Source organism: Chiloscyllium plagiosum, chromosome 5 (assembly GCF_004010195.1).
Source record: "Chiloscyllium plagiosum isolate BGI_BamShark_2017 chromosome 5, ASM401019v2, whole genome shotgun sequence".
In the NCBI taxonomy this organism is placed as follows: Eukaryota; Metazoa; Chordata; class Chondrichthyes; order Orectolobiformes; family Hemiscylliidae; genus Chiloscyllium; species Chiloscyllium plagiosum.
Window position 1 is genome coordinate 8,962,491 of NC_057714.1, and position 27,937 is coordinate 8,990,427.

General features: G+C 39.2%; 1 long non-coding RNA gene across 1 annotated transcript; it reads right to left on the reverse strand.

Annotated features, from left to right (window-relative positions):
* Positions 1 to 7,835: 7,835 nt before the first annotated feature.
* LOC122550260 lies at positions 7,836 to 27,931 on the reverse strand. Its single transcript, XR_006311773.1, has 3 exons — positions 27,900 to 27,931; positions 27,746 to 27,809; positions 7,836 to 7,874 (listed from the first exon to the last, which is right to left on the reverse strand). It is a non-coding gene; the product is annotated as an uncharacterized LOC122550260 (long non-coding RNA).
* Between the last annotated feature and the right edge of the window lie 6 nt (positions 27,932 to 27,937).

The following is a 27,937-nucleotide window of genomic DNA, read 5'->3' on the forward strand; positions in this document are numbered from 1 at the left end:
GGGACAATGGTGCTTGGGATGAGGAAGTTATTTTGAAGTGCAAGTATTTGATCTGCAATCCACTACCTCACATTCTGGTCCAGTTGCACAAGATCCAGAAAGCCTCCTCCCTCCTCGCAGAACATTCCCGACTACAGCTTCAGTTTCTAATGCCTGGCCGTGCTGTAGACCAGAAAGCAATGAAAGAATTTCCATGATGTGTGGGACAGATAGCCCTCTCTACTCCTTGCCTGGACTTTTAAACTGGGAGAAGGCACATGCTGGAATCCGGCTCCCACACGGGAAAAGTTACAGATCAAGGAAAATACTTTGAAAACATTGCACCTGCAACTTGGGAGTAGCCCTTGAATTAATCCAATTTTAAATCCCAATTTGCAGCTACTCTTCTCATTTTTAGTGAGTGATGTTTAAACCCAGGATGGACATCATCAAACAAGCTTTGAATCCTGGCTAGTGTTGATTCTCTGTCTGTGTGCACCCTTCTTCTGCATCTACCCCATATGACTCACTTTGGAAGCAGCCACCAAGAAGGTCCACACTCAGTAAGTGATGGAAATCCTCAATTGCAGCAAATGCAAATCAAATTTTAACCCAACAATCAGGTCTAAATTAATTGTCACTTGGAAAATCATGGGATATTCAATGAATGATAGATTAAAAACAAAACACGTTTGACGAATATGATTGAGCTTTTTATAATGTAATAGAGAAGGTTAATGCGAACAATGCAGTTGATAGTTGTTTTGAAAATCCATTTATATTTATTTAATACCATTTACAGTAGAAGGAGGAAGGGTGAACCAATTCCTTTCCTTGTCTGACTACTCCAATGGTCACAACAAAGTTTGAATATAAAAAGTTGGTGATATTGCCAATTTGGTTCCTTAAGTAATGAATAAAGAACTACTTTATACTAAAGAAAACTTACTCAAGCAAAGATGTGAAGATTATTAAAAATATATATACAAGGACACTTCTGAAAAGAATAACACACAAGCACACATACGCACCCTGAAATCTGCGAAAAGGTAAAACTCTGCACAGAGTTGTCTTAAAAGCATTTTGTCTACACAACAGTTAAATTCAGAAAGAAAAAAAAATCACTGATTGTCCAAAATGTTGGTCAGTGGCTAAATTCATTCTTGTCACTGGGCCGTGTTCGTGTATCAGTTATGGCTGGCTGAATTTGTTTTTCTGGAGATAATGGTGTTAATATTGAATTCTCCTTTAGGACCCTCCATTTGCTGTGATGAGTCTGTTTGGAGGGATTTGGGCCAAGCTCAGGCAGGCGGGATTAGTGTAGTTCGGGATTACGATCAGCATGGACATCAGAGTGTGCCTGGGAAAATTAACAAACAATGAAATTCACAAATATCTTGGAGAAACCTTTTTGGGATATCAGTGAATATTTTTAAGTGTGGCCTTACAGAAAGTCTGCAGTAGTAAGTTGGATGGGTTCTTTCTTGATTATATGTTTTATTGAGATAGGTCTCTTGATTAAACTTAAAAATATAAGCCATTAGTTTGATGTTAGCCTGGAGAAGTGTTTTTTAGAGGAATAAGACAGTGCTATTTTCTGGGTCTATAGTTTGGAAGAAGCAAAAATGGCCCTTAGTAGGGTGATATGCTCTTCTTGTTGGATGTGGGAGTTCAGGGAGAGTTTATGTGTTACTGAGGCTTATATCTGCAATAAATGCCATTGGTTGCGAATGCTATCAGATTGAATGAATCAGTCAGAGGCAGTGAGGAGTTTACAAGAGCAAGGAGGTGTGATGGATGGCAGTTACAGGAAGGGAGAAATGTTGCAGAGACAGTCACATAGATGGATTATTTCTAGAAAAGGTGGGACCCAGGGAGATAATGAGGAAAGAGATCAATTTGAGACTAGTACAGTTGAGAACAGAAGAGAGTCAAACAGTCAGGACAGACATGGACAAAGCAGAAAACAAATAGGACTGATAAGTTAAACTTTAACTGCATTTATTTTAATGCAAGAGGCCTAACAGGGAAGGCAGATGATCTCAGGGCATGGTTAGGAACATGGGATTGCAATATCATAGCAATTACAGAAACGTGGCTCAGGGATGGGCAGGACTGGCAGCTTAATGTTCCAGGAAAAAATTCTACAGGAAGGACAGAAAGGGAGGCAAGAGAGGAGGGGAAGTGTCATTTTTGATAAAGGATAGCATTACAGCTGTACTGAGGGAAGATATTCCCAGAAATACATCCAGAGAAGTTATTTGAGTTGAACTGAGAAATCAGAAAGGGATGATCACCTTATTGGGATTGTATTATAGACCCCCTAATAGTCAGAGGGAAATTGAGAAACAGATTTGTAAGGAGATCTCAGTTATCTGTAAGAATAATAGGGGTGGTTATGGTAGGGGATTTTAACTTTCCAAACATAGTGTTAAGGGTTTAGATGGAGAAGAATTTATTAAGTATGTACAAGAAAATTTTCTGATTCAGTATGTGGATGGACCTACAAGAGAAGGTGCAAAACTTGACTTACTCTTGGGAAATAACGCAGGGCAGGGGACTGAGGTGTCAGTGGGGGACCTCTTTGGGCCAGCGACCGTAATTGCATTAGTTTTAAAATAGTGATGGAAAAGGATAGATCAGATCTAAAAGTTGAAGTTCTAAATTGGAGGAAGGCTAATTTGAAGGTATTAGGCAAGAACTTTCAAAAACTGACTGGGGGCAGATGTTCGCAGGTAAAGGATCAGCTGGAAAATGGGAAGCCTTCTTAAATGAGATAACGAGAGTCCAGAGACATTATATTCCTGTCAGGGTGAAAGGAAAGGCTGGTAGGTGTGGGGAATGCTGGATGACTAGAGAAATTAAGGTCTTGGTTAAGAAAAAGAAGGAAGCATATATTAGGTGTAGACAAATCAAATGAAACCTTAGAAGAGTATAAAGTCAGTAGGAGTATACTTAAGAAGGAAATTAGGAGGGCAAAAAGGAGACATGAGATAGCTTTGGCAAATAGAACTAAGGAGAATCCAAAGGGGTTTTACAAATACATTAAGGACAAAAGGGTAACTAGGGAGAGAATAGGGCCCCTCAAAGAACAGCAAGGCGGCCTTTGTGTGGAGCCGCAGGAGGTGGGGCAGATTACTAAACAAGTATTTTGCATCAGTGTTTACTGTGGAAAAGGACATGGAAGGTATAGAGTGTAGAGAAATAGATGGTGACATCTTGAAAAATGTCCATATTACAGAGGAGGAAGTGCTGGATATCTTGAAATGGGTAAAGGTGGATAAATCCCCAGTGATTGCTGGGCCTCTTGCTGAGATATTTGTATCATCGATAGTCACAAGTGAGGTGCCAGAAGACTAGGGGGTTGGCTAACGTGGTGCCACTGTTTAAGAAGGGTGGTAAGGACAAGCCAAGGAATTATAGACCAGTGAGCCTGATGTCGGTGGTGGGCAAGTTGTTGGAGGGAATCCTGAGGGACAGGATGTACATGTATTTGGAAAGGCAAGGACTGATTCAGGATAGTCAACATGTCTTTGTGCGTGGGAAATCATGTCTCACAAACTTAATAGAGTTTTTTAAAGAAGCTACAAAGATGATTGATGAGGGCAGAGCAATAGATGTGATCTATATGGACTTCAATAAGGTGTTTGAAAAGGTTCCCCATGGAAAACTGGTTAGCAAGGTTAGATCTCATGAAATACAAGAAGAACTAGCCATTTGGATACAGAACTGGCTCAATGGTAGAAGACAGAGGGTGGTGTGGAGGGTTGTTTTTCAGACTGGAGGCCTGTGATCAGTGGAGTGCCATAAGGATCGGTGTTGGGTCCCTACTTTTCATCATTTATATAAATAATTTGGATGTGAGCATAACAGGTATAGTTAGTAAATTTGCAGATGACACCAAAATTGGAGGAGTAGTGGACAGTTAATAAGGTTACCTCAAATTACAACTGGATCTTGATCAGATGGACCAATGGGCTGAGAAGTGGCAGATGATATTTAATTTAGATAAATATGAGGTGCTGCATTTTGGGAAAGCAAATCTTAGCAGGACTTATACACTTAATGGTAAGGTCCTGGGGATGTTGCTCAACAAACAGACCTTGGAGTGCAGGTTCATAGCTCCTTGAATGTGGAGTCGCAGGTAGGTAGAATAGTGAAGAAGGTGTTTGGTATGCTTTCCTTTATTGGTCAGAGTATTGAGTACAGGAGTCGGGAGGTCATGTTGCGGCTGAACAGGACATTGGGTAGGCCATTTTTGGAATATTGCATGCAATTCTGGTCTCCTTCCTATTGGAAGGATGTTGTGAAACTTGAAATGGTTCAGAAAAGATTTACAAGTATGTTGCCAAAGTTGGAGGATTTGAGTTATCGGGAAAGGTTGAATAAACTGGGGCTGTTTTCCCTGCAGCGTCGGAGGCTGAGGGGTGACCTTATAGAGGTTTATAAAATCATGAAGGGCATTGATAGGATAAATAGACAAAGTCTCTTCCCTGGGATGGGGGAGTCCAGAATGAGAGGGCATAGGTTTAGGGTGAGAGGGAAAAGATAAAAACGAGAACTAAGGGGCAGAGGGTGGTGTGTTTGGAATGAGCTGCCAGAGGAAGTGGTGGAGGCTGGTACGATTGCAACATTTAGAAGGCATCTGGATGGGTATATGACTAGGAAGGGTTTGGAGGGATACGGGCCAGGTGCTGGCAGATGGACTAGATTGGGTTGGGCTATCTGGTCAGCATGGACGAGTTGGACCGAAGGGTCTGTTTCTGTGCTGTACATCTCTATGATTCTATGAATGGTTAGATTGAAGGGTTTGTTTTGATGCTGTAAGACTCTAGCCTCTTTAATAGAATGAAAACCTTGTGTGAAACAGACAAAGCCAGGAAGGGAGAGACAGGGAGAGGGAGAAAGAGATGACATGCACAGACATGCACACCAGGAGAACTGGAAATGAAAATTTACCCTCTTGTTCTGATAAATCCAGCAGTTAATTGTGATGAAAGCTGCAAGAGTTTTTTAAAACAAAGAACTGCGGATGCTGGAAGTCAGAAACAAAAATAGAAACTGCTTAGAAAACTCAACAGGTCTGGTAGCATCTGTGGAAAGAAAGCAGAGTTGACATTTCAGGTCCAGTGACCCTTCTTCAGAACAGACTTTTTTAATACATGTTTTTAGAAAAAAGTGCATCGACAAGATTAGATTAGATTCCCTACAGTGTGGAAACAGGCCTTTCGGCCCAACAAGTCCACACCAACCCTCCGAAGAGTAACCCACCCAGTCCCATTTCACTCTGACTAATGCACCTAATACTATGGGCAATTTAGCATGGCCTATTCACCTGACCTGCAAACCTTTGGACTGTGGGAGGGAACCGGAGCAAACCCACACAGACACGGGGAGAACGTGAAAACTCCATACTGACAGTCGCCCGAGGCTGGAATCAAACCTGAGACCCTAGTGCTGTAAGACAGCAGTGCTAACTACCAAGCCATCATACCAAAACAATCTTATCCATATGAAACAGCAGCACAGAACAGAAAATTAAGGGAAATAAATTCTAAATATGTGTAGTCCCAGTTCCCCTCAGTTGAGTTGCCAAGTGGGTTGGCATAGGTTTCTGGTAAGCGATAGGGAGTTTCAAAGTGAGGAAATTATTCAAAATCAATTTTCCCTCCTTCACGAGCTTCAAAACAATCAGTTCCTTTTGAGATTCCCAAATAGTCTACTATTTGACAGAACAACTAATTTTTATAAAACCAGAAAATGAATTACCAAAACAGCCTAGATTTTAAATATCTCATCATTCAAACTTTTTTAAAAAATAAAGCATCAATCATGTAAACCAGAACATGAATTGAATTACTGTTCTCACCAAACTATATCCAGTTATTTTGGTAGATGTTTTTAATGCCTGCTTGTCACAGCCATAGAAAAATCCTAGAACTAGGCAATTAGGAGCTCAACTGCAGAATTTCCATTCCATCCTCCACCCTAAATTGAACGGGAGATCATCCCTTAAGATGTGTAGCCTCATCCATAATGTGTTGAGTTTTGGGTGAACCCAAGATCTATTACTTTCAGTGAACTGTATCCTAACATGAGCCTTGAGGTAAAGGGAAAATTTTTTCAGTGTTATTTCCAGCAAGAAAAAATGTCTGAGTGAATGTAGTCATTTTTCTATGCTTTTAATTCTATTTTCCTGGCCTTCGAATTAACTTTCATTATGTTAATAGAAGCTTCAGTCAATGTTTCTGAACAATCTCACAGCTAGCGGTCTGCACAATCACCAAGAGTGGCTGTCGTCAGCAATGTACTGACACAGGAAACTGTGAGGCCCATTTATCAAATAAATTGCCATTTTATCAAGTTCTAAATGTTTTATATTTGTTTTATTTTCCTAACAGCCATCCAATTTTAATTTAAATAATCAAATTTAGCTTCACGTCTAAAGCACTAAATCTGAAGAAATAGCAGAAACTCTCTCAGAGGGAATTGTAGAGAACCTTTGTGTGGACGATTGGATTTGGATGAGCATAATTGAATTGAATGGACGTTATTAAATGGACTTATTCTATGAAACAATTTTTGTGTCAAAGCTTGTTAATGCATTAGAGGCCAGTGGCACAAATAAGAACATGCAAGCATTTCAGTACTTTCCATCTGACAGTACAATTCTATTTCTTTATCGGTCTTACAAAGATCTGAAACTAACTACTCCTCCCTGCCTGTGTATCGTAGTGGTTGAATTTAAGTATGACAAATACAAAGAAAATAATTAAGTTGAAATTTGCTTTCAGTGCAGATATTAATGGTGTTGTTATATATGCTCGAAGCTCCCACTTGTCTTAATGTATGGTCAGTGAACCTAAGTTGTACCACAAGACATGTGACAACAGAAAAATTGGCTACCAAAATTCAATTCATTTTACACGGGCCTTTTAGGCAGTTAATCTTTTGCCAGAAGCGTACTTTCCCGTTGATGAGAGAAAACAGAAATTGTGAAGTAAATTCCATCCATCCCATAGTTATTTTTAAGTAGTGGATGAAGTCATGTGTCCCCATTATGGCCATTCCGAGCAAGCATGAGGAAAATAGTACAATCATAATGTGGGAGTAAGAATGAAATATTAAGCCTTTCTGTCTGATTGCCTCCATTTACAAATATATTATAAACAGCCAACACAGAGGAAAAAATATTGTATGTGAAAACAAATAATTATTACATTCTAGGTGCAGTCCAATATCGGCTGCCAATTACTTCAAAATTCTTTATTTTCTATCGAAAAGGAATAAAAATCTAGATATATGAAATCTTGTCCTGCAAGTTGTGTTGAGGGCACCAGAAGACTTAATGTTAATTCTTGGCAATTTATTTGGCGGATATTTGAGTAATTGAAAACTACAATTAACAGACATATGCAGTCATCTAAAGAGAAAGAGACACTTGTTCAATTTGATTTTAGGTTTTCTTTTTACCAGTGATGATTATTATTTATTTTAAAACTTATGTTTCCCAGTATAATAGATAAATTTCAGAGAAAATGTATTTTAATTAATTTTCTCCTAATGACGAGGATTCAGTCAGGTTGAGTGCTAGATTGTCCTAGTCACCCACAGCCTCATAGTATAATGCAGCGACCCAGGTAATTTCTGGGGACCCGGTTTCAAATCCCACCATAGTAAATGGTGGAATTTGAATTCAATTAAAATCTGCAATGATGATTCTAGTCTCAAGAAGACCACAAATCCATTGTCAATTGTCAGGAAAATCCCATCTGATTCACTAAGGGAAGGAAACTGATAACCTTACCTGGTCTGGACTCCATGTGATTCCAGACCCACAGCAATGTGGTTGACTCTTCACAATGAATGCTGGCCTAGCGAGTGATGCCCTCATCCTGTGAATGAATATGAAAACATACATAACAATTTGTACTTAATACCTTCAAAGGCATAATATAATATAAACTTACATTACCAAGAGCATGAAGACGTTTTTTGGGGAATTAAAAGTATTCATTTAAGGATCTTCTTCTAATGGGTTAGGTAGATGTTGCCACAGGATACATTGAGCTTTTACTTTTATTTGACTGTATTCTATCACTCACAGGCATTCCTAATTATGCATTTAGAGCATTAGAAATTGTGTTCAGTTTTTATTTCTGACTAATTAACTGCAATACAAAAATAAAGCTAAGAGTAAAAGAAATGAAAATGGTCCTACATCTAAATGGTCTCAAATGGTTAGTAAGAGAGGGTTGGCTGTATAAGTGGATGATTAACTAGGGTTCTTGATCATTCTTGTACTTGTGGCATTTAGGTGGGAATAGAATATAATTGGCTCTGATGCTGCCCATAGTCAAAAAACAATTTTATTTTCTATTGTTTAGCTTGCATGTGATGAATGAAGTCATAAAGTCATAGAGTTATAGAGTCATACAGCATGGAAGCAGACCCTTCGGTTCAACCAGTCCATTGCTGATTATAATCCCAAACTAAGCTAGTCCCACTTGTCTGAGCTTGGCCCTTATCCCTGCAAACATTTTCTTATTCATGTATTTATTTAAACATCTTTTCAACACTGTAACTGCACGCGCATTCACCACTTCTTCTGGAAGTTCATTCCATACAGGAACCATTACTTGTGTAAAGACATTACCCCTCATATATCTTTTAAATCTTTCTCCTCTCACCATTAAAATATGCTCCCTGGTCTTGAAAGCCCCTATCCTAGGAAAAAGACCTTTGCCAACCACCTTATCTGTACCCCTCATGATTTTATAAACCTTGAAAAGGTCACCCCTCAAACTCTTTGCAAGATACGGCAGGTCTATTGGTACACATCAAATTAGATCTTAGTATGATACCTACCTTCAGGAGCACAGCAAAAATGGTGCAAAAATAGGCAGTAGTGTAAGCTCAGCTAAATGACAGATCTTTTTCTATATGTTTCGTGCATTATTCTCTTGTTATTCCCTTGTTTTGCATGTACAATTAAGAAATATATATTGTACCTCTTTTCTTCAACTGCAAAGTTTTATTTTAACATGCTCAAATATCTGTAAATAAAACAGGAGCTATATATTTAATTAAACAAATGGGTTGATTAGTTCTTTCAATACAAATACATTCGTTTCAGCTTAACTAAAGTCAATAATACATTTTCTAACTCATTACGTCTACTTTTATTGCTGCCATAAGAATGTGAGCAGTGCAAACTGAATCACTGAGAGGATTTGTAAGCAATGAAAGGATTAGCTTTACAAAGTTACCCTGGTGGCTGATTCAAAAACAGCCTCTGTCACAATGAGGAAACACCCAGAGCAGCAGAAAAAAGCGACTTTCCGTGCTCATAAAGGGCTCAGATATGATTAACATGGTAACTGGCTTTTTGACCTACATGTGTTACATTAATAATTTATGTGTGGATTAGTTGGGATCACATGATTGTAGACAGACATTGGATAGGCTGTTTTCCAAACAACATGTGCTGCACAATAGGCCAGATCTCACACTGCTTTTCTCCCATTCCCTTGTACATCTATTTAAAAAGCAAAACTCGAGTCTCATTTCCAATGCTAATTAGCACTGGGATTACTTGGCTACATTTTTCTCTCCAGCATTTTTATTTGAGCACTATATTTCTTTTGTACTTTGACCAACAGAAGTATGTTTTCCATTCACCATCCTATTTAATTTTCAGCAAAAAAAAATTGATAAGGTGAATGTAAAGTGGAGATAGTGATGCAACAGATTTTTTAAAAATTCATTATATCTTAAAATAAATTGATGTGAATCAACCCTGTTGCATTTTTGAAATGGCGCACCTTGGGAGTCCTGAAGGTTGCATGTAATATTTATTTTTATGTATCTACAGCTTAGAAACACAGCAAAGAAAATACTAATTGCAAATAATAACCATGTTTTACATAGCAAATTTCCAGCATTGTTTAATATGTTGACTGCATATTGTTAACTATAACCATTAGATGAAGATATTCTATATAGAAGATGACTTTAAACCAGCACTTCATGAAACAGTAAAGTTCACCCTGTCAGAAGTAATTTTGTATTTTATTGACACCTAGACAATGAAATCAGAAGACACAGGCTTCTCTCAGTGGGAGTGTATTCTATAGTTTCCTCTCAGGAATTTTACTGCACTTCCTTACAGGAAAGCTCTTCGAAGGAAGTGGCAGTTGGCCCCTCGGAGGTCTTATTAAAATGGTCTCTTGCCATTGTAAACTATAGGGTGTCAGGCAGACGACATTACCAACAGTCTTTTCTTTGTAGTGCTGAGAAGAATTGGCAGAAGTAGTTATAACAGTAAGGTGGCAATGTTTCTGTCAACAGCTGTCAAAACTGCATGGTAAGTAGCTGAGGAGAGACAAAGAGCAGGACACAAAGAACTAAAGAAAAAGATGGAGAGAAAAAGGCAGTGAGAGTGGCACATAATGCCAGAGGGACAGAATGAATTAAATATACAGACAGAGAATGCAGTAAAAAGGTAACTCTGAAAGAAACAGGGAGACCTTAAGTATATTCTCCCATCTCTGATATTTTTATCAAAGATATTGATGCACATCAGCAGTATCCTCTGTCCCAAGAGAAAAGAACTAATTCTGCCAACCCAACAGTTGTCTCTTTCTCGTATATCAAGCATAATGAAAAATGAGAAACAATGGTATATTTTAGATTTTGCAAATATGCATGATAGGGTAAAATTGAGTTGTGTGATAGCAGTGAATAAAGTAGTTTGGAGACCTTTCAATCCCAGAGTTCAGTGTTTTGAAATGCAGCAGCAACTCTATCTCAGGATCAAGGATCCACCAACCGAGAGCTGCCAGCCAGTAAGAGGCCAGCAAATATATTGAAAGGAAGTACCAGCCGGGGGCGGTGGTGCCTGCTGCCAGCTCTACACCCATACAGAGCCTGTCATTGTCACTGGATCCCAAGTCAAGTGCAGGAGCAGGCTCTCAATAACCTCCCCCACCCTGCCCTATTCCCTATTCTACATGCCTCAGTCAGGAACTGAATGCATTTCTATAATGAACCCTTTGCTCAGAAGCCCAGAAACAACCAGTGCCTTGCTTGTTGGCAGGCTCACTCGGCAGGCTACTCCACCCACCATTGGGTTGTTACAAGTGGCAGGGGTATAACACCTTCAATTGGGCAATACTGGTGACAGGATGCAAAGTTTATCCATGGGCCTTTTGCTGTAGACCTCAGTGGGATGCAGATGGGAAGGAGGCACTAACCCTCACTGAACTAAATACCTCCCACCACTTCCCTCAACTTCAGAGCTCAGGATTGTTCCAGTTCCCCATAGATACATCTAAAAATTCAGAATCTTTTGTATCATTCCTTTGTGGAGATCCAAAAGGCAATGTTCCATGATAGCATGCACCCAAATTCATATATTTCAAAATTGTCAAGTAGCTGATTAATCACTGCAGATTAAGGGACAAGGAACTCCCTGTCCTGTACTGCTACTGAACTCTGCAACTGAATTTGATCACTGTCTACTGGCCATTTTTACAAAGGTAGAGCAATCCTAAGCTTTACCTGTACCTGCACAAGAGGATATGTTTTGCTTATAAAAGGAAGACTTTGCATATGTGTAGAGTCACGCACAATCTTAAAATATCCCAGTGTGTGTTTTACAGCCAATGGCCCAGGTTTTACCGTCAGTAGCAAACAAACATTGCTGGCGTTTTGTTATATTTACATTTATCCACAGGATTCCAAAGTGCGTTTCCAATGTAATTTGCAGTCATTAGTCATGCAGGAGGGTCAGTTAGCTCACTTAGCTAGACAACAGATGCTGGAGATCAGAGTTGAGAGTGTATTGCTGGAAAAGCACAGCAGGTCAGGCCGCATCCGAGGAACAGGAAAATTGATGTTTCGGGCCGTTTCCTGATGAAGGGCTCCGGCCTGAAACGTTGATTTTCCTGCTCCTCGGATGCTGCTTGACCTGCTGTGCTTTTCCAGCGACACAATTCCAACACATTTAGCTAGACAACCAGCTTGTGATGCAGCATGATGGCAACTGTGTGGTTTCAATTCCTGCACTGGCTGAGATTACGATGAAGTCTCTCTTTCCCAACCTCTCCCCTTGTCTGAGGCATGGTGACCCTCTGGTTAAATTACCATCAGTTGTTTCTCCCTAATGAGGGAGTAGGACTACGGTGACTTTACCTTTCAGTAATCCATTTCAGTGGAGTGCCCTCTACATGGGATCAGGAATCTGTCTGAACAGAGGAACCAACCATGCATCATCTGAACAAATCAGAATACAAAATTGTTCATGAGGTCCACACAGCATGAGCCAGGAAGTGCCTGTTAGAATAGTCAATTCAATATCAAATCAGGTACAGAAAGCGAAATTCAGAGAGGGAGAAAAACGAGATTACAAGAGAGCATGACAAATGAAACTGATAGGAAAAGAAAGCTTTAAAAAGAATTCAGTGATTTTCTTTATTTTTCTAAATCTCCAACAATAGTTAAAAATGTAAGGAATGAGACACACACTTCCACATGCTAATTATCAATGTGGATACTATGGTTTATCGGTAACTACGACTTTTTGCACCTTTAAAATATTGCTTATCCTGAAATTGTCAAGCTCTAACTTAATCTGACATGCTTGACAGATATCCGTAGGGCATCTTCCTTACTTACTGACAAGGGGAGGTTGTGGTTGTTGTGTGGTATTGTAACTGGATAACTAATTCAAAGACCCAGGTAATGCCCTGGAAACTAGCTTTCAAATCAGACCATGTTAGATGTTAAAATATCAAAATGAATAAAATCTATAATTATGTAAAACCCATGTCCTTCAGGAAAGGAAAAGTGCATTCCTTATCTGATCTAGCCTTCATGTAACTCCAGAACCACTGCAAGCTATTCAGTTGTATCAAACTTCTAAAAAGACTCAGAAAAGGAATGGAACCAGGAATTGACCTAGGCACCAGAAACAAACAACAATCACCTACAGCCCTACAAAGGTTTCCTGATATCAATACCTGTGGACTAATGCCAAAATTGAGAGAGTCGTCTCACAATTTAGTCAAACAACCTCACATAGTCATACTCATGGAATCACACCTTCCGGATAAATATTATCCAGACCATCACCAGCTCAGTGGGATAGGACATGTTGGGCAGAGATGGCAGGACATTGGTATACAGCAGGGAGTGAGTTGCCTTGTGATTCCTCAACACTGACTTCAGACTGCATAACCATTGACCAGAAACTGACATTGGGCTCGCCATATAAACATAGTGGTTGCAAGAGCAAGTCAGAGAAAAGGAATCCTGCAGCAAGTAACTCACCTCCTGAGTCCTCAAAACCTGTCTACTATACACAAAGCACAAATAAAATAGCATAGGATAGCCTTTATTGTCACAAGAGGTCATAGATTCATTCGTCAAGCTGCTGTGTTTTTCTGCAGATGTTTCGTCACCTCGCTAGGTGACACCGTCAGTGCATCTTCAATAAAGTGTCAGTGGTCTGTCCCAGCTGGTACTTATGTGTCTTTTTTTGTCATGTATACTTGAACGAGTGCAGTGGAAAGCTTGTAATGTCGCTTCTCAGCACTATCTTAGGTACAGGGTAGCTAGATACAGATACTTTAAGTGTTTTTACAGAATTGAAATAGTTTAAAAAGTCCAGAATAATAGTAAAAAGTATCATTAAAGTACTCAAGTTATAGTCTTTTTTCCACTGAGTCCATGCCCGCCATGCTTCAGAACACAAGGCCTCTCTGCCTCTCTGCACTGGCCTCTGTCCCAGACTCGCATCCAGGACTCGACCCCTGACCAGCCTGTGCTCACTCTGCTCCCACTCTGGGGTCTAACCACAACTCGCTTCCGGTGGTCAGGAGTGTAATGCAATACCCCTGGCTTGCCTGGTTGGGTACAGCTTCAACAACATCCCATAAGTTTGACACCATCCAGGAGAAAGCAGTCCACTCGATTGGCTCAAGCATTCACTGTCTGTACCAACAATGCACAGGAGCAACAATATGTAATAACCGCAAGGTGCACTGCAGAAATTCACCAAGGTTCCTTAGACAGCACCTTTCAAACCCACAACCACTAACAACGAGAAGGACAAGAGTAGCACGGTGGCTCAGTGGTTAGCACTGCTGCCTCACAGAGCCAGGGATCTGCCTCCGATTCCAATCTTGAGCGACTGTCTGCGTGGGTTTCCTCTGGGTGCTCCGGTTTCCTCCCACAATCCAAAGATGTGCAATTTGGGTGAACTGGCAAAGCTAAATTGCCCATAGTGTTCAGGGCTGTGTAGGTTGGGTGCATTAGTCAGGGGTAAACAGGATACTAGGGTAGGGGAATAGGTCTGGGTAGGTTACTCTTTGGAGGGTCGGCGTGGACTTGTTGGACAGAAGGACCTGTTTCCACACTGTAGGGATTCTAAGTTCTAAGGTAGCACATACATGGGACACCACCACCTGCAAGTTCTCCTCTAAGCCACTCACCATCCTGACTTGGAAATATGTCACCAGTCCTTCACTGTCACTGGGTAAAAATCCTGGAAGTCTCTCCCTAAAAGCATTATGGGTCTATTTACACCAAAGAACTGCAGCAAGTTCAAGAAGGCAACTCTCAAACACCTTCTCAAGGGCATTAAATGCTGGTCCATCCAATGACACCCACATCCCATGAATGAATAAATAAAACTTCATGCCTGACACGTGTTTGAATGCAGAGTCTCTTGGTAAGATACTGATAGAACCAAGCTTTTTATATTAGATTAGATTCCCTACAGTGTGGAGACAGGCCCTTCGGCCCAACCAGTCCAAACCGACCCTCCGAAGAGTAACCCACCCAGACCCATTTCCCTCTGACTAATGCACCTAATACTATGGGCAATTTAGCATAGCCAATTCACCTGGCCTGCACATCTTTGGACTGTGGGAGGAAACCCATGCAAACATGGTGAGAATGTGCAAACTCCACACAGACAGTCGCCCGAGGCTGGAATTGAACCTGGGATCCTGGTGCTGTGAGGCAGCAGTGCTAACCACTGAGCCACCGTGCTGCCCAAAAGTTACTATAGCATTGTTCTCTCATTACTGAGTGATAACTGGCAGCAGGTATAATCAAGGGTCACTACATCTCAGCTGAGGCCTTCATATTAACCTCAGCTGGTGTGAGAATTGAACCTGTACTGTGGGTTTCACTCCACATTGCAAATCAGCCTTCCAGCCAACTGAGCTAACCAGCTCCCCCATTAGAGGAGCACTACCAACATGGATAACAACATCCTGCATTTCAACATGTATCTGTGCAGTCACCAGACATGGTGGTCCAATCATTTATAAAAACTGGAAATGTTGATGGCCTCAATATTACTTTAACCTTTTTGTTTATTCCCTTGTGGGACATGGGCATCGCTGGCTGGCCAGCATTTATTGCCAATCCCTAGTTGACCTTGAACTGAGTGCCAAGTAAACAATTTCAGAGGGCAGAGGGCACCATCTGCAATGGCAGGCAGTTGAATTATTTCTGTAGCATCAGATTCTCAAGTTTTATCTTCAGTACAAATGGGCAAAAGAAAGTTTCCTAAAATTATTCTGTTTTGGGATTGTGTTTAAAATTAAGATGAAATGAAGAGGGTCACATAACCCAACAGTAAACCTGGGTGGTTTGACTATTAGAAATCAAAGAAAGTCCAAACTAAACAAATGTTTCTGCTGCTCACAATGCAGGATCGAGGGTAGAAGCTCACCCTTAGACTAAAGAAACTAAATGTACGCAGAGTTAAAATGAGGCTGTAAGAATCTATGGGCTTGGGCTGGAGGGAGGTTTTCTGGGAAAAGACAACTTCATTGGGAAAGGCAGTCCTAAAAAATGTAAGCTAACAACATAAATATCAATTTCCTGCAAGATAGTGCATAGTTAAAAGTCTTTTTTAAAAAATATTACAGTGTCATTCTTTCCACTATTAACAAAATTGAATCTCTTTTCAGAAGGATTTGTCTCTACAGGGATTTTAACAACTGCAAGGTGCAAGAGATGTAAATACATTTTATTTTATACTTCAGTGTGTATGACATATTGAGTTTAGTCGGATTGTCCCTTCTTGAATTCCATAACCTTTTGTGTTAATTGATCTGTCTGAACACAACATGCTTGATTTGTCAAAGAATAAGAAACATTATTTATTCCACTCAGATTGGGTACACATTCTAACTTTCAAACATTTGAACAGATCACTTGGATGAAAATAGCATAATATAGTCTGGAAATTGGCTTCCCATGATGCATATTCTTCTTGTCATAAGGACATAGGAAACTGGAGCAGTCATAGGTTATTTAGCCAAAACTCCATTCCACCGTTCAACTAGACTTATTTTCTACCTCAACATCATTTTCTTGCGTTACTATCCATATTTATTCTCTTACTCAGTAACACAAGGACCAACAGCATCATTGTATCTTTATTTCTAGACCATTTTGACAAAGTGAAAATTAAATCGTCAAATACATTTTTCTTATCAGCTATGATTGTTTCATTAAAACATCCATTATATCAAGGTCCGTATATTTAAATCAATCTTATGAATTTGTGCTCCTAACATAGAGCACCAGACAGCATGTTTGGATCATTTGGGGGTGAGGGAGAAGGTTAGTGAGTTCAGTGAAAATATCAAGCTAGGACTATTGATCTCTACACCTCAGGCTGGTACATTGGGTGGGTGAGTTTGTAAATTTACCACAATACATAGGTCAACATATCCGGGCATTCTTTATTCAAAACGTATTTATGAAATTTTATTGAAATGTCGTTCATAAAGATCTAGGAAAAATCATAATTCTACTGAGATATTCAGTTTTATGTCTTTGCCTTTGAAATTTAAATCTTTATTTCCCAGTCATTGTTGTATGCAACTGAGAGGTGTTTCCCACATCTTATTTAAACATGGATCAAACTTCATGTAGGATTCCATTTAAACAAAAGACTGAGTGATGATCTCCCTCATTAAAATACTTAAAGAAATTTAGTGCAGCCATTTTTGAGATAAAACTGCTCATTATAAGAAACTGAATATCGGCACCAAAAATGCCACTGCCTCTGCCAACTGCTATTGGGGAAGAGTATCAAAGTTGACCAAGAATGGTTGACAGGAGTTAAAAGTTGATAGAAAATTAGAAATGCTTTCAGTTCTTTAAAATTATTAATTTCACAGACACCTACAGAAGCAGATAGTCAAATATGAACTATTGACTATTAGAAGCATTGCGTAATGGACATAGCATGATTTGGAAATTTTGCCAGGGTAGGTGGACTGGATTTTATTTGTAATGAGTTCACCACCATTGGGGAAGTAAGTGGGACATTAACTGTCCAATTCCAACCACCTCCATGACCAATTTATGTCATAAGGATTTGAGCTATAGGGAGAGGCTGAATAGGCTGGAGCTATTTTCCTTGGAGCATCGGAGGCTGAAGGGTGGCCTTATAGAGGTTTATAAAATCATGAGGGACATGGATGAATAGCCAACATCCTTTCCCTGGGGTTGGGAAGTCCAAAGCCAGAGGGCATAGGTTTAAGGTGAGAGGAGAAAGATTTAAAAGGGACCTGGGGGCAACTTTTTCATGCATAGGGTGGTGCATGTAAGGAATAAGCTGCTAGAGGAAGTGGTGGAGGCTGGTACAATTATAAGATTTAAAAGCATCTGGATGGGTATATGATTAGGAAGGGTTAGAGGGATATGGGCCGTACGCTGGCAAATGGGACTAGATTAATTTAGAATATCTGGTCAGCATGGACGAGTTAGACCAAAGGGTCTGTTTTCATGCTGTGACTCTATGACCTCCCTATAATAGGTAGAATAGTAATTTTTAATATCCAGAAATCAAAATTTCAGCCTTGAACATGTTCAACTGTAGAGCCTCCATAGTCCTCTAGTGCAGAGAATTTCAAAGTTGCAACTTCAGAGAGAAAAAATTACACTTTATCATATATGGCCAACTCCTTATCATGACATACAATGTATTTTTCCACTAACATCACTTGTGTTACTTCACTTGCAAAATTCTTGTGAAATATTTTCTTGCACTTGCTGTTTATGTATAATATCATAGAAACTTCAAACACATGGAAGTGTCAAATGACATCAAACCATCAGCCTAATCCCTCTTTCTGTCTCTCCTGTGACAGCCAAAGTATTGTGCCATTTAATGCCATTGATAAGGACATGTAGGTATGAGTGGTAAAACAGGCTTTTCAAATATGTAGCTATGCCATGTCATAAGCATATTGCAATGCAGAATTATTGAATACTTTACCATTTGAAATGGTTAAAGGGAATAGGCAGTTTTGGCAAAATGGTTAACATCTTGATAATGCATCAGTGACCTAATAAGCTGTGCCACGTTACTCCATGACTACATTTGCTTATAATGTCAGTTCTGAATCTTGGTCCTGTCATTAGAAGACGTGCAAAGTGAGGGATTCTTCATATTGAGAAGGGAGAATCATCCCCATAACCTACCTCAGGTAATCTTAATGTAACTTCCAGTAACTGGCCTCACAGCAATCCAAGGTCTAAAAAACCATTTCTTGCTCATCACTATATAGTACTTTAAATGAAATTGTGTCATTAGACATGCACTCTGGACATCATAGAGTCATACAGCATAGAAACAGTCCCTTTGGTCCAATTCGTCCACGCTGATCATGTTCTCAAATGAAATTAGCCTACATTTGGCCCATATCCCTCCAAACCTTTCTTACTGATGTACTTATTCAAATGTCTTTTAAATGCTGTAACTATTAGGGCGGCACGGTGGCTTAATGGTTAGCACTGTTGCCTCACAGCACCAGGGTCCCAGATTCAATTCCTGCCTCGGGTGACTGTGTGGAGTTTGCACATTCTCCCCATGCCTGTGTGGGTTTGCTCCAATTTCCTCCACAGTCCAAAGATGTGCAGGTCTGGTGAATTGGCCATGCTAAATTGCCCATAGTGATGGATGCATCAGTCAGAGGGAAATGGGTCTGGGTGGGTTACTCTTCGGAGGGTCGGTGTGGCCTGGTTAGGCCGAAGGGCTGTTTCCACACTGTAGATAATCTAATATACCTGAATCCTCTGGTTCATTCCACACACTAACCACTCTCTGTGTAAAAGAAGTTGCCCCTCATGTCCTTTTTAAGTCTTTCTCCTCTCACCTTAAAGGTATACTCCCTAGTTTTGAACTTCCCCACCTTAGGGAAAAGACCATTGCTATTCACCTTACCTATTCATTCTACCTCGAACAGGAATCGATGAAAATAATTGTTTGACACAGTTAGTACAAATGCTTAAGTATCAAACATCCACTAGTGTACAACAAATAGACAATAAATTTTGTTTCAATAACTAATGTTTGATCTCAAATAAGAATTAAAATCATATTTTACTGTTGGACATTACATATTCTATTTGTAACATTCAAGCCATCTTATAATCAAACATTTTAGTTTGCAAATTTTGTTAAGTTGCATTTTAGTGTACCGTTTAACAAGTGTGACAGTCACTCTGACGTTCAATGTGTCCCAAGCCTCCAATTTCTCTCTAGAGACAGTTGTTTACAATACTAAAGATCTCCTTAACCACAATTACCTATGACATATATTGAAATGTCCTAACACAAACTAAATTGTTCAAGTTCGAAATCATGGAACCTGATATTTTTGTTTGATTTATGGTGTTAATGTAGAGAAAGAGTTTGTAGTTTAATAGACCCCCTGCTGAATACCTGAACCACCACACCTCACCTCCTAGCATTTAACACAAATTAATTCAGTAGCTCTCAGTGCCATGAAAACAAGGAGTTACAAACATGTTCAGTTACTGAGCAGGCTGTTTCCAGAGGAAATAGGTCTTGTTTTGCTGACTGACGAGGTGATAGCTGCTCAATGTAACTCTCGCATTTTGATTGGCAGACCACACAGGCAGTCACCAATTTCAGCGTTCTGCCTGGATTAACAATGTTTTGCTCTCCTTAAAAAGGTTTATCTGCATAAAATTGTCATTGAAGGTGATTTCATAATTTTGTGCACTTATTAAAATTCTACAATGTAACATTAACTAGGGATTCTGGTAATCACACAGATTCTTAACCATCCAACTTGTGATACCTTCCATGTGCAGAAACATAAATAAAAACATGATACTTTAGAAGTTCCAAACAGGTTAGCTTTTTTTTAAATCTCATTGAAGTATAACATTAAAGAAAATTGAGCAGTCAGCCAGTTAGTGGAAATATTAAGCAAAGGAACGTTATGTGCAGCTGACTGTGTCTGACGTCTAGTAGAGCATCCTAAATGATGCAATGTGCAGCAAGGCTGATAGCAGGTACATTCTCCTGCTCAATTTTAGGAGCAGAATGAAGCTGTACATCGTGTCTCCTGACCTATGAATTAACTTCACACTTCACTACTGAACCATGCTGTCTTGTAGATATCTACCATTATACATTAAAAGTCTGGCTATATCACATACTTCTCTGTAATACTTCTCAGTCACATTTAATCATAGTCACATTTATGAATGTATCCACATTTTAACTTCACTGGATCGAGCAAAAATTTGTTACGCCCTAACTAAATTTCTTTGCTTCCCCCACTCACTAATTTATAAAAGGAAGAAGCTGAAAGGGACTCAATCTGAGCAAATTCAACAAGTTGTTCCAAATATCTATAAGGACTCCACCATCTTTGCATTTTCAAAGAAGAAATTTCTAAAATCCATATTAAACATTTTAAGGTGATACACCTGCAATGTTTACAACATTCTAAATAACATATTAAATTCCTGTTAAAATAGACTTTTTTATTTCCCCCAGTTAGTTGTGAGCTCATCTCCATCATTACTGATTTCCCTTTGCTCGTTTAGTATCAGCTCCCTTTCTCTTCTCTATTCTGTAGAATTGTGCAACCACTACTTGTGTGTGCATCCTTCCCAAGCCTGCATCCTTCCAGCTCGCCCGCATCATGCTAGACACAATCTCTCTTGATTATTATTTGGTTCAGTTATTCATCAAAACTTATTCTCTGTTTCAACTGTGTATGTGCCATAGCCACTGAGTCCATGCGTGAGTAACTCAATCAATCATTCAAGCAACAGTGTCAATGGATAGAATCTCTCGGGAGCCAGAGGTGGTGAGCCTGAAGGCAGGATGGGGGTGTCTCAGAACTCTGCCACTTTCTGCTTCTATTCAAGTTAGCCTCTGGCCAGAATGCTCAGGCTCAACCTATTTCCCAACTCCAACCGAGACTCTTAAATCATCTATTACATAAGGGGCTTATCCTATTTGGGCTGCAATGGGACCAGGGTGCCCTTATGCAATTGACCACTACAAGTCCCACTTCCTCCAGAGGTTTAACCTGTCTGAACAGATCAATTAAAAATATATGATCTCCAGAAGGGAAAAAAGGAGTTGGCCCTCTCAAGTGGAAAACCAGTGCAGAGTGAGATGGTGAGGCCCTTTGCTCTGCATTAATTTATCAATTTTCAAAGGACTGGACTTAGGTTGGGGTAGGTAGCCACTGAGGACCACCACCACCCTTTCACTTTCTGGGGTTGGGGTTGGGGATGGGAAGAAAGTTCATATTATAAAACCTCTTACCGAGGTCCTCAGGAAGTTGGATGTGCCCTCAGCAGGAGGAGCAGCAGTCTCAACTCGATACTGCCAAATGTGACAGCTATCAGCTTTTGAGGGACAGCTGTTTTCATTGGGTGGGATTTCCACTCCCTGGGACTTGCTTTCGGAGAAAAGCATCCTGTTGCCCTCCAGATGGTCTGATTGGAAGAAGATTCAGTGACTTTGCTCTAACATTTCACTGTCTGGTGACCTTTCCAATGAGTGGCAGTACCACAGGATTCCAGCTAACACCAAGAGAAGAGGTTACCATGCAGCTACATTATATCTGTTCACCTTGCTGACAACCTGATGCAAGATCACTGAGAAACTTCACCTCTATGCTGTTAGACAGATAAAAGTTATAGAAAGAGAATGGTTATTTCCTGATACCATATCAACTTCTGTCATTTCTTATTTCACTGCTCCTTTCCTCTACCAACCTGGCTAGCCCATTTCCCACCTCCCATCATGTCAGGTTGCAAACACAAGGAGTATTCCTAGAGATTTATCACATGACCTCAACACTCACCTTGATGTAATCTGTTTCTCCTCCATCTCCAACATTTTTATAATCAATACAAGTGTTCATAGAGTTTTTTTTAAAAAACATTACAATGTTTTAATGTCCTTGTGAATTTTCTCCTGACCTGTTCACAGTGTCGTACCTGGGGAGTTCACTTCAAATTTCTGGAGACTTATTTGACAACCCTTCAGATACCCTCCACCTCCTTCACAAGTCTTGTGCTATCTCCATGCAGTATAAGAAATTGTCAATCAGCAACCCCCATTAATAACTTTGAAATATTAATTAATCCAATATAATTTATCAATTGTTAATTTACAAATGACCTAAGAATCCTTTCCTCCAATTGCATACGATCTGCAGCAGAAACTCTCCGATTCAGAAACAACAAGCCAAGCTCACAGCCACTTTTCTCATTCAACAGTTTGCAATCATTCGCATGTTAACTAGAAGTAAATATTTGTTTCTGCCAAAAGCTGTCCAAATAAAGTTTAATTTATAATAGTCATTAGCCCTCATGTTGATGATGTGCCATTGCTAATAGCAATGTGCTCAGCAATTTTCCCCTTTCTCCATGTAAAGCTGACTCAGAATCCCAGGCTCTACAAACACTGTCCAACAGATCTTTAGAATAACAACCTGAAGCAAATCAAGCATAGCATAAATACTGACGTCTACTATGTGCTTGCAACAAGTGCATGCATTAAATTATTTTAGTTAAGTAAGTTTGTTTTCTAAAGAGTTATGTGGTTAAAAATGAATTTCCTTCAACTCCTTTTTCTTATCTCCTAAAGGTGAATCATACTGATATGTGGATGCATAGGCAGTAGTAATTCTCCCTCAAGAGGCCACTGTTCATCCATAAAACATTTTCCGTGAGTCTCAGAGGAGTGATCAACCATGCAATGGCTGGGTCTGATCATAGCTAAGTCCAAATCAATGCTTATTCTAGTTTCACAGGCACACGCTCCAGCAAGGATCACTGGATAAAAATCATAGGCTCCTGCCTTGGCTGATCTTTCTTCTTCCTATGCTTGGGAAGCTGTAATGCCCTCACCATCATCCCAGCTGAGTTCAGCTGTACACACCAACAAGTCTGGGATATTTCTGAAAAGCAGAATCCACCAACTTATACCTACCTAACTGTTCTGAATTGCTCTTTCTTGTCTTACCAGAAACATCATCCTAATCCAAATGGACCCAAATAACACTTTTTTTTCTGAATGCACGCCTGGAAATTTCAGATAAATGCATTAAGCAAACACATACATTATTTACTATAATTTAGAGCCATGATTATGTTTGAAACACATTGGAAATCTGACACTTCAAAGACTATTGAAGTACCGATACAAAAATCTTTGAAAATAAAGAACTTGCACTTTTGAGACTCTTTAAACAACCTCATGCTATCTCAAAAGCATTTCAGAGCCTATGTATTTCTTTTGAAGAGTGGTCACTGTTGTAAAAATATGTGACAAATAATTCATGCACCTCAAGGTTCCACACAACGTCATGTTTAAATAAAGGGTCTTAGTGACATTGGTAGATGGATCAAAGTTGGCCAAGTTATTGATAAAACTCACCAGTTCGTCTCTGAATAATACAATGGGATATTATGGGCGGCACGGTGGATAGCACTGCTGCCTCACGGTGCTAGAGACCCGGGTTCAAATCCTGCCTCAGGCGATTGTCTGTATAGAGTTTGCACATTCTCCCCGTGTCTGTGTGGGTCCCCTCCGGGTGCTCCGGTTTCCTCCCACAGTCCAAAGATGTGCAGATTAGGTGAATTGGCCATGCTAAATTGCCCGTAGTGTTAGGTGTAGGGGAATGGGTCTGGGTGGGTTGTGCTTCGGTGGGTCGGTGTGGACTTGTTGGGCTGAAGGGCCTGTTTCCACACTGTAAGTAATCTAAATAATATTATATTCATCTGAGAAGGCATATGAGGCTTTGATTTTAAGTACCATGAAAAAGTAGTTCTGCATGTATCAATGATCAGTTTAAAAAATTAGTCATACACATCACAGACTCTAGCTTCCATGGACACCACCATCTTCAACTAATTAGCTTCCAACAATCTATCATCTGGCTGCACAATAATTACATGAACTTACATTTTGTGGGTCAATACATTATTCTACAAAATGCTTCAATCACGGTGTATCCATATTAGCTGCTGGTCTTTTTGTTTTACTTGTAATATTTTACATCATTGAAATTTCAGACAGAGTAAAAGATTTTTTCATAGTAATTTTTATTAGACTAGCAAATTTTAATATAAAATCTTGACAGAATCCATGCACAAAACTGTTTCCTGTTTAGTAGACCTATCTGATTTAACCCAGAGAAAACACCAGAAAAATATATTCCAATCAGAGTCCATGCACAAAAGCCATGGATTGAAACGAATATAACAAAATGGTATAAATCTCCCCAGCAATGGGACGATACAAGAGTAATTCTGTTTTATGAGGGAACATTTTATACTGAGTACCTGCTAATACTGGACCATCACAATACAATTTGCATAAAGTTGGGACACAACATGCAGCTGTGACTATTTACATTCAAATAATATCAAGAAAGGAGCATATACAACATGCTTATCTTTCAGCTTCCTTCCTCTAACTTTAGAGAGGCTTTTAGTGTGTTGTTTGAAGTATTCAATGTTAAACATTTGTTTTGTTTGGTAAGGTTTTCTTGATATAGTCGAGTAATTCTGCAATAAGTGATTATTATTTAAAATAAATCTGAGCAACGTACCCTCAATGGTACAATGACCCAAAAGAATCGTGACTATCACAGGACGGTGTGCAGTTCCTGCTTTAGATCGTACGTTATCCATTTCAAGCAAAATGGATATATTTGTATATGGCAGTTACTGCATCTTCAAAACTCATGCACTTCATTATAGAATAATGCAAAAAGTAGCAAAGGGTTGATAACTAGAAACAAGAAAGGGAGAAAAACAGAAAATTGACCTCAGTTTCAGCATTGGTAGGTTGTGTCTATTCTTTTCTAATTAGAAAGGCCTGGTTGACCAGAGTTGGTACGACCCTGCTGATTGCCTTGAGTAATGTTGTGATTAGCCTGTCAGGAATAGGGTTTAGAGCCAGATCAACACTTCATTACTTAAATTCTATTCATTTTAATATTCGCGTTTATAGCATCACAGTCTACAAAAATACAATCAAGAGAAAAAGTGGCAGCTGCCCTCTGCTGGTCTGCTTCCCTTTATTTTTAACATCAAGGAATTCTGTTATTATTTTCTGTCTTTTTCATTACCTTTTATTACCCAGCAGTGCTGATGATTACAGCCCAGGCAGCTATACTCTGACACAGGGTCTTTTTCTGCTAAACCTCACTGTCATGTAAAATTCTAGCTGTTACAAAGAATGAGCGTTCCAATCCATTTTTGCCAGTCCTAATATGAAAACTGTCAGGACCCAAATTAATGAGTTCCAAATTCCTTACATCACAGTAACTATTTAAGACTGGTCAATTAATTACATAAAACCTTCTCGATTCATTGTGTATTTCCAGCCTAGACCCTACATATTCCATTACTTCATGACACAGTGTTTCAATGAGGCCTTTTGGCTTTTGTTATTGCACAAAAAGCACCACTTAAGGAAAGACCATCTGCTGCAGCAAATGGTAAATGTCAGTAAAGAATGTTGCCTTTTTCTATCATAACATACCTCAGATATTAACCTTTACAGCACTCGAACAAATGAAATAGTGATAATTCTTTAGGTTAGAAAGTGCTAGAGGTTCATTTTTCAAAAGTTATTGATTTAATGACTACACCATTCATTGTCACAAATAAACTGCTTCATAATTTATTTTAAAGCTGCCAACTTTCAATTTTGAAACTGTTGCAAACTTAAATCCACACATTTTCTTCAGTAGGGATGCATTATCAGTGTTTAATCTTATACTTTCCTGTTACAAAATGCTTTTCTTGTGCCAAAATAAAACTGATTGTAGCCAGATATATTACTTTATGCTGTTAACTTTTAAAGTTTCTTTAATCACTGAGGAAAGGTGTTAAGTCGCATACAGAGGAAGCTTGCAAACACCTTTTTGGATGAATCAGATAAAATAACTTGCACTAACCAGCAAAAAAAGGATAATGTCAAGTAAACGTGAGACTAATCTCCTAAATTTTAAATGGGCCAATTTTATCTGACATACCAAATAGATTCATTAGTCAGCCCAACTTACTGAAGAAGGGCTTATGCTCGAAACGTCAATTCTCCTGCTCCTTGGATGCTGCCTGACCTGCTGCGCTTTTCCAGCAACACATTTTTCAACTTACTGACCTCCAGGTTAGAGTGCAAAGAATGAGCAGTGCTATCTAATCATGCTTCTGCCGTGGTTCATTATATAGTCAGTCATTTAGGTCCGACGAGTATTGTATTCAGCAGTTGGTATGTATGGTACAGTATTTGACCAAATTCATATATTATTCATGTTCTTTTTCTCTGGTATTGAGAATTGTACTATGGGAAAGAACACAGGCCTAAGTTGGCTGAAGTTATCCGACAGGTAGTTTCAGAGTACAGTGTAAATCTGTTCTGCATCACTAGGAGTTGATAGTCATTGGTCAAACTCAAATGACTGAGTGACAATATAAAGCACCAATTAAGAAGCTATCTTAGGCCAGGTATACCACCACTGTTGTTATAATCTGCACCCAAATCTCAAGCCGGCAGTGCGAGCTGCTTAATGGATGTGGATCTGCTTGGCATACCAGGAGAAACTGGATAATTTGCTTTGTGTCTCAAAAAGGCACAGTTCTTTAAATTTAAACAGGCAACATCTGAGGATATGGCACTTGCTAAATTTAATGTAAAGTAAAATAAACTTAAACTATCCATAAGATGGGAGAAGAGTGTTTAAATTTTAAAACATTTTTTAAAAAAAGTATGGCAAAATGCTGCCATGGTCCTCAAAGGATCAATAAAGAGAAAAGTGCACTATGAACAGCTGGTTGTTTTCATTAGTGTTTCATTAGGGAGGTAGTGCCTCAAAGCCAGTTTACATGCCTACATCAATTTCAATAGGCTCATTTTCAACTGATTTAATTGACCAATTTAAATTAGTTTAAACACTCAAAATGCTGTAAATGTAAAGTTAAGGGCACAAATTCACACAGGCAGTGGTACATTTTCGCGGGGCATATCTGAAAAGGCACCACAGTTTTAGGCGTATTCCTGTTTTCCCTGGCCCTGATTTCGGTAATTGTGTCGCCTCTTGTGCATGTTAACCCTAATGGACTCGAATTTATGAAGCAACAATGTTCGGAAGAGATAAGAAATAAAACTGCGCGTAATGTTATTCTACACGTAAGAAATTAAATTAAATCAGCTCATATCCTTCATGAGTAAAACCGATTTCCACCACATGATTTACATGAACCGAAAAGCTCGCATGCACAACGTGATCCCCTCAGAGAAATCTTCTTCTAATATATGGAGCTCTAATACAAATCGTGATTCATATGATTGCAGCTATAAAAATGTAAAATCAATTATTAAAAACATGTATTAAGTGCTAATGCAATAACAATAATTTAAGAAAATCAATACCTGCTATGGTTAAAACTTCTGAAGTAGTGCAAGAAAGCCCTGCGTTTTAATATTACTTGAAAGGCTAAAGGAAAATGAAAATTGAGAGCTTATATTAAAAAGATTATATTTTTTTTCTTGGGAATGAACACCTTTACAGTGGTGCAAAACCTACTTCTTTTTCTCTCCCAAACACAAAGGATCAATGATGTT